At 33.4% G+C, this 8,176-nt stretch overlaps 1 long non-coding RNA gene across 1 annotated transcript; it reads right to left on the bottom strand.

Annotated features, from left to right (window-relative positions):
* Window positions 1-3,144: 3,144 nt before the first annotated feature.
* LOC140883807 (uncharacterized) lies at window positions 3,145-5,366 on the bottom strand. The gene is made up of 2 exons (XR_012150465.1): window positions 5,110-5,366; window positions 3,145-3,395 (listed from the first exon to the last, which is right to left on the bottom strand). It is a non-coding gene; the product is annotated as an uncharacterized lncRNA (long non-coding RNA).
* Window positions 5,367-8,176: the final 2,810 nt, after the last annotated feature.

The raw sequence follows: 8,176 nt of genomic DNA, 5'->3' as shown, positions 1-8,176 counted from the left end.
ATTTATTAAATTTAATGCATGTGATTTAGTAGATTGGATTTTAGGCGTCACAATTCCTTCCCCCTTTAAATGGAATTTCGTCCTCAAAATTCAAGACTTACTAACTGGGTTCGAATACATTAGACCAGATCAACACTAAAATTCTCTAACTCTGCTCCCCACATTAGTTGGTCCAGGTCAACTTTCGCTGCGCACTCTGATGCTTATTGATATCTGTATCATCAAGGATTTGACGAACTCTTATTGCGACATAAAATTTACAATTCTTACATCTTTCCAAGTGGTCCTATCCTCAATTTACCTTCAACCTAAATTTATCAACTTAAAAACGTCATCCTACCGCACTGATAAGTTCTACAAACTGCAAATTCTTAAATCTTTATGTCATTGCACAACCAACATTTTTTTGCTAACCTTATATCCTACGTCGAAATTCTAAGCAATAGAGTCCATATAACCAATAAACAATTTATGTCGACCTCGACCATAACTTAAAAACTTTCTAACAACGAAGCTATTGCTTAATGTCTATTTATCAATTAAACTTAACTCATATAATATACAACTCAAGTTCTTAAGAAATTCACAAGTTCACAACATACTTAGAAACTAACATTAAACTTTTCTAAATAGGATAACTAAAGCACTATACAATTCTACCTCGTTAGACCTCAAGGTACGAGTTAGATCTGACCCATTTCTATGAATAAATAAATCTAATCCTTGATAAGTGAATATAACCATAATATGTTATTCTGTTCCAAGATACTATCCAATAACATAAAGAATCCAAATGGGCAGCTAAACAGATCCCAAATTTTCCACATACCAATTCCTACTTTCGTCCATTAGGCATTCTTGATTCTACCAAAAGTTCAACTCTTAATTAAAATTTCCCAATAGATTTATCCACATCTTATATCCCAGACACAACGACTAAAAAACCCATAATTACACTTCAAGTCAAAATATACTATGAGCTATTAACCGCTTATGGAACTAGATCGTCTCTAAGTACCAAATAATTCTCACGTATCACCTGAAGACATATCTCAAATCCGTAGTTCAACTTGTCAGCAAATTTGAAAATCCAAAAATTCCCAAATTATTATATGTACATCCTGAATTCATATTTCAAGAATTTAGTATACAATTGGACACCTTGAAGAGCTGTAATTCGATTGCAAATGCTTCCTCATTGATCCTCTAGTACCTTAGTATTTCACCGATAATTAAATCTACAGCTTACCTAGGAGAACTACCTGAATATTCTATTCGTCATCTTGTTCCCACAGTTGGTGCAATAGCCTTACCAATTGACATTTGTAAAATCTTAGAATACCAATGTAAAGTACCCAAAAGTCTATAGGGACAAATCTGTTTCCTATTTCGTAATTGTTCACCCATTCAGCTTACCAAAAAAATCATTTGTTTACTCTTAACGATCCTATTTAAAATTTAAACAACCCATTCAATTAATTTACTACCTAGCAGTCTACTCGCTAGAACCAGATATAATTGATAGTCATCATTCCTCAGAACACAACGATAACTTAGGATTTATCTAGTACTAATACTAAATTCCAATAGTCTAAACACTTACTAAGCGGCTACGAGCAAATTCTCTAAACAAGAATTTGAAATAATAATTGAAATTATGATCCACCCAAATCCTCATCATGATGGATCATGAAAGAAAACAGACATACAAGTAATGCTGCTTAATGTGAAATGAAATAATGCAAGCATTACAAACAAACGAGCTGAAAATAAAAATCTAGATAAGCAAAAACAACTCATTCATAATTCAATTCTAGGGGTGAATGAATAATAATGAAGGTTACATGAATAATGAACATGAGCCAACAAGATCCAAATCTCGTAATCATTCATCCGTGGGTAATGAAATCATGATCAAACAATCAAAGCACCATCAAGGCAATCGGTGTGACTTCAGTCGAGAGAAGTCCACACAAAGGAAAACAACGGTCCTAAGTCATATTCAGATGCAAACCACAACATAAGTAGATCACCAAAAAAAAAGATAAGGCGAATATCACTCACATCAACATGTGGCTCTAGAACCGAAGGAAAATTCAAGAAGCGTGAAATATAAACAAGATTTTATTAAGAAGTTTAACCAAGGTCAAAATAGCAGAATACAACGTTGACTGACGTCGTACAATCCTATAAATGAACCAAGGATGTGCAAAGAAATTTTAGATACTCAAAAGTATATGTCGCAATGGATACAAGCACAATTGAAGAATAAGGAAATAATGATCAGAATAATAGTTCACAAAATTGAAAGGCTCATAGTAACCAACTCACTATTTCCCCAATATCATACTTGCCTGAATAAACAAAGAAAAACTCAAACTATCCATAATAATATAAAACCAAGTTCGTAACCCAAGTCTTCACACGATTTCGATTCACTAACTTATTTGACAAACATACCTCTATAAATTTCTAAGCAAACTATTCACTTAGTTTTATTCGACTAAATTCCATCCCTAAGAGAATAAATTACAACAAGGACAGATCAAATAATACATCCTAATATGCAAGTTTAATATTTCCGATAAATTCCTACAATCTCACCAAATATTGTTAACACCACCTAATAACTCAAACATAATCCACGTACTGTCCAAAACTGGAAGGAATATTAGTACACCAACTCTATTTAAGTTGAAATCGCATGCTATAAAAATATACATTTGAATGGTACACTTTAAACTACTAAAACAATTTTTTAAAATAAAAATAAACACTAAACTACGCACTTAAACAAATTAAACATCTAGTTTTGAAAATATTTTAAAAAGAATCTGACATCAAAACATTTAAATTAATAAATCAATAACAACTACCATATAAAATTAATTAAAACTTACAGACTTTGAGGCGAGATTTTTCTAGTTTCTTGCAATCGGCAGTAGGCACAACCCAAACCAGAACAATGCTCTGATACCAACTGAAACGACCCTAACTACTTCTTATAATTAATGATTAAATAAAATATGGGTTTTCAAAAAATTTCGGCATGACCTATCTGTTTTGATTAAAACCCGCCTGTCACAGACAACAAATTTAAAACACAACCAACAACACTAAATAAACTAGACCAAGAAAAAAAAATAAACGAAAACCTGAGAAAGATATTGACACTCCAAACATCCAAAAGTTAAACAATTTGATACATAAGTGCCCACAAACAATTCCAAAGAATATTTTCGTTACATTTACATTTACTAAATTAACAAGATGAAAACTTTAAAGTGCTAAAATAAAGTTTTGCGGAAAACTGGCATGGTCAAAGGGATGTATCGTGCCCGCATCACAGTCCACTTCATAGTCCTGCCCCGCAATCTCAATGTAATACTCCTCACCTAAAAACAGTAAGTATAGTGAGTATAAAAGACTCAGCAAGAATATTGGGGGGGGATAATGAGTACTACATAAATACAAGCACATGCAGATTAAAAATATCTTGTAATAAAATACTATGTGCCCTTAATTTAAACAAATGATTTCTAAAAGAATGAAGTGAACATGAATGAAACATATGCATGTCTAAGTCGAATATAATAATCGTAACTGAATAAACTGTACTGAAACATAGTCACAAATATTTGAACTTAGATCCTTGAATTGTGACTATGTTGTTTTTTTGATCATGATCATGGCTGCAATGCACTATGCCGCAAGGAAGTCAGGATTTCTCCCAACCCGTCTTGCCCATACTTGGTAAGGAAGGCCAAGATTTCCCTCAGTCCGTCCAAACCCAAAAATTTGGTAAGGGAAGCTAGGATTTCTCCCGGCTCGTCCAAACCCATACTTGGTAAGGGAAGCTAGGATTTCTCCCAGCCCGTCCAAACCCATAAATTTGTTAAGGGAAGCCAGAACGTCTCCCAGCCCATCCAAACCCATACTTTCTATAGTCACAATCATCTCACTTCGTTCCTAAAAAAATATTTTCTTTCATACTTGAATATGGACTTAGCATGCATATGTAAATATGAAGTACATGTAAACATTAATCAATAATCATGCAAATAACTCACACATGGATGACCAGGATGGTGATTTAGGAGACAACCAAAATATGAGAATCTAAGACTTAAACTCGCACTTAGGATAATTTGAGCGACTCACCTATAAAACCTATAACTAGCTCCATTCCCATTCAAAATGGGTTCGGCATGAAATCGCATCTTCCACACACTTAAAACTGACCATAGGAATGATCCACGATGTATTAATCCCTTTACAACCATTCTAAATAAAATCCCATTTCTGGACAGCCTCCTCCTAAGACTCAAAATTCTACACACCATGATTCATATTCCAAGAACTCAACCAAATCCTAGTCGAATAAATCTCCGCTTGAACCGACATAACCCCGACATCTAAGATAATTTCCAGCCCTGAGCCCATAACAAAATTTCACTTCTAACCTTGCCTTAATCACATACTCCCGGACAGCCCTGACACACATAAAATTCTGCACAGGATAAAATTTTAAATTCTCAACCAAAACTTAGCTATAAATCCTCTAATCTTCCAAGCCTCTAATACTATGACCAAGACCAATATTCCACCTCATTTCCAGCCCCTACAACGCACCTTGAATCACCCTAAACCCGGCTCAAAGGCAGCACCTAACCACTTATCCAAAACCGACCCCTACACCTCAAATTTTGAATGCCTCCTCCAAACCAAAACCAAGTACAACTCCAAACCTTCCTAACGCCACCATGTGAACTACATATCAACCATGGTAGCTCTAAATCACCATCCAATTAATCACAAACAACAAAATCCGATCGAACCAAGCGTTCACATAATAAGCAAGTTTCTGAAAATTTTGACATAATAAGGACCTCAATACCAACTTAATTTCAACTCAAAACTATTCAAATCTTCAACAAACATTTATAATATCACATTTCCTTACACAAATAAAAAGCAAAACTCACGTCAGAAAAATGGGGAAGGGTCGAACAGGGCACCTTTGCTATACAATATTTTCAAAAATATGGAAATGCAACTACAAACCAAGCACACTACATAATAGATAAGAAAATGAAACCATTTCCTTGCCTAGACTTGAGAATAAACGAAATGGGAAGCTCGAATGGCTAGAAGTCGAGCTGAAGAAAGATGCAGGGCAGCTCGAACAGCTAGCCTAGAGTGGTGTTGTGACGGCCTGGTGGCTGGCCGGAGGTGTTGGCGGCGGTCGGCGACGGGAAATGATAGGGAAGATGAAGATGCCGATGAATTTGTGTGAGGGAATGAAGAAATCGATCGATTAAAGATAAATGGAGAGAAAGGGAAATGTCGCGTAATGTGTGTGTTTAGGCATTATTTGTCTGTGTAGATTGGGGCTAGGTTTAATTTAAGTTTAAGGATAAAGTTGAGGGTGTAAGTATAGGTGCATCTATAGGAGATGTGAGTGTATGCATTTTAGGAAAAAGTTCTATACACCTTTAAGAAATGCTAGTCCAAACTTAGCAACTTAGGAATATGAATTTAATTGCACTAAATAAAATACAAACTTGATAAATCAAGAATTAAAATCTTTAAATATTATGATGTCCCAGCAACGAGTAAAATATTTAAATAACAAGCAGAACGATTAAAAATAATTTTTAAGCAAATTAAACTAACGTTTAAAAACAATTTAAATAAATTCACAAGCGGAAATAAAAACCTTTAAAATGATTTAGAAAATTAAAAAGAATTTAAATAAATAAGCTATACATTTAAAATGATTTAAAATAACTAAACGCTAAACTTAAATGATTTAAAATAAACAAGTTGAACACTCAAAAATATTTAAACAAATAAGCTAAACAACTAAAATCATTTAAAAGAATAAACTAAAAAATTAAAGATCAAAATCATTTAAATAAGCAAAGCCTTAAACCTTTAAAATCTTTAAAACAAATAAATTGCACAATAAAAATCATTTGACAAATAAACTTGAACAATTAAAAACATTAATTAAATAGTTAGTACAATAAAATTATTTGAATAAATAATAAGTTTTTTTATTAACACATAATTTACATAATGAATTTAAATCAATGAAACTTAAAAATAATAATCCTAATATTTATTAAATTTAATGCATGTGATTTAGTAGATTGGATTTTAGGCGTCACACTTGGTCGGACCAGGGACGGACCAAGGGCTAGGGATTCAAGTTAGTGTCCTTAGGGGCTGGTCTGTAGGGTGGCTCGGCTTAGTAACGGATAGAACCAAGGCTGGTTGTGAGTGTGTGCAGGTGGCTGGTCGCGCAGGCCATGGGGAAGAGGGGATCAGGTTGCATGGTTAAGGGGGCTAGCTGGACTAGGGCCTGGTCTGGTCGGTCCGACAGGACCCTGGGAAGGTCCTGCCAGCCGGAGCATGGAGGTCGAGGTGGTGGGTAGGGGCTGCTGCCGTGGGGAATGGTGAAGGGGATAGGGTATTGTTTTTCTTTCTTTAGGTTTAAACGGGCCTGGCTAGGTTTTTGGTCCGGGTCGAGTCTAAATTAATGGGTCAAATTATTTTGTTCCGAGTTCAAATTTTATTATTTGGGTTCGGGTAGTTTTTATTTATTTATTTATAATATAATTAAATAAGAGATTAATTTAATAATAAATGAGTTTGGGTTTGGTTTAATTAATTAATTGGACTATTTTAATTGTAAATATGGGCTTAATTAATTAATGAAGTGAGCTCACTAATTTGTCATGGGTCGTGTGATCCATGAGAATTATTGTGTCAAATCTTGTTGGGCTTAATGCTTATTGGGCCAGTCTAGGAATTTTTGGGTTTAAGTCAAGTGGTCAGCAGCTCGAACAAGTCCTTGGAAAAAAATAAAATGTCCGTAAATATATATTTAATCCATGCATTTATTTTTATATATATGTATGTTTTTTTAAGAAAATAAATTAAATATATATTTATGGGCAAATTTTCATGAAATAAATAAATAATGAGTATTTTAAGTTCATGCATCATGTAATAATTTTTATGATGAGTTTAAAGACATGTTAAGAAAATAATATTTTTATGGATGTTGAAGTGAAAGTGGAAAGTGATGTGGTTGGAGGCCGGGATACCTGGGCCCGGTGACCTTCTTGTTAATGTTTATGTTATGATGAGCTTATGGATCCAGCATTGAGTGTTGGTGAAGTGGCAGAAAAGAGGTGGAAACCCCACCGCCACGTACGTTGGTTTTTATGATTGATCAATCGTTAAATATGAGGCCACTGACATGTATACGACCTGTTCAGAACCAAGAAATTAAGACATGCCAATTTATGAAACTTATTAAGCATGATGTTTATGATATAGTATGATGATGATATTTATGATTAATTTATAAAGATCATGAACGTATAAGTATATTCAGGTATTTTATATGATGTGTGCTTGTGTGTGGTTTCATGTTGTTACATAAGGATAGAACATGCTGAGCCTCTAGGATCACTAGATTTAAATGGTGCAGGTGAGCAAGATATTAACGGAGAGAATGTGTTTTTGACTGGCGGCGAGGGCGTATGAGTATCCGTGAAGCAGTACCCGTGACCATTTCTCAAATTATGACATTGATGTTTGAGAGTTAAAATAAATATTCCGCACATTTTTTATTATTTTGAATTTTTAGAGTATGCATAGATTTTTATATTTACATAATTATGTTCAAGTTGCATGAAATTGTTGAAATAATATTATTTAATTATCTAATTGTGAGATTTTTATGCATGAGATTTTTATTATGATTTAGTGATTAATTTTATGCATTTATTTGCATGTAATATATTTATATAGTGTATATTAAGGTAAGCAAAATTATTTTAAGTATGATATATATATGTATAAATATTAATTTAAATTAAAGAAATAAAGTAGAGAGTATAGTATGTTTTTTTTTTGAAACAAGAGAGTATAGTATGTTTAAAAAAACATTCAGTAGTAGTTTTTGGGTCGTTTCAAGCTTAATCTCCGGATAATCTTTGATTCTTAAATCTTTAAAAAACTGAGTCAATTTCTGCTATATTGATCTTCTGGTTCTTTCATTCCAGCTATATATTATCAGTTACTACTCCTTATTGATTTCATCGTAAAGTTCACCATGAAAGAGTGATATCTTTTTTGATCTTCTGTAAACTGATTTGCT

The sequence above is a fragment of the Henckelia pumila genome, chromosome 2, assembly GCF_033568475.1.
Source record: "Henckelia pumila isolate YLH828 chromosome 2, ASM3356847v2, whole genome shotgun sequence".
In the NCBI taxonomy this organism is placed as follows: Eukaryota; Viridiplantae; Streptophyta; class Magnoliopsida; order Lamiales; family Gesneriaceae; genus Henckelia; species Henckelia pumila.
The sequence above is the reverse complement of the archived record's forward strand: the minus strand, read 5'-3'. Positions and strand labels throughout refer to the sequence as shown.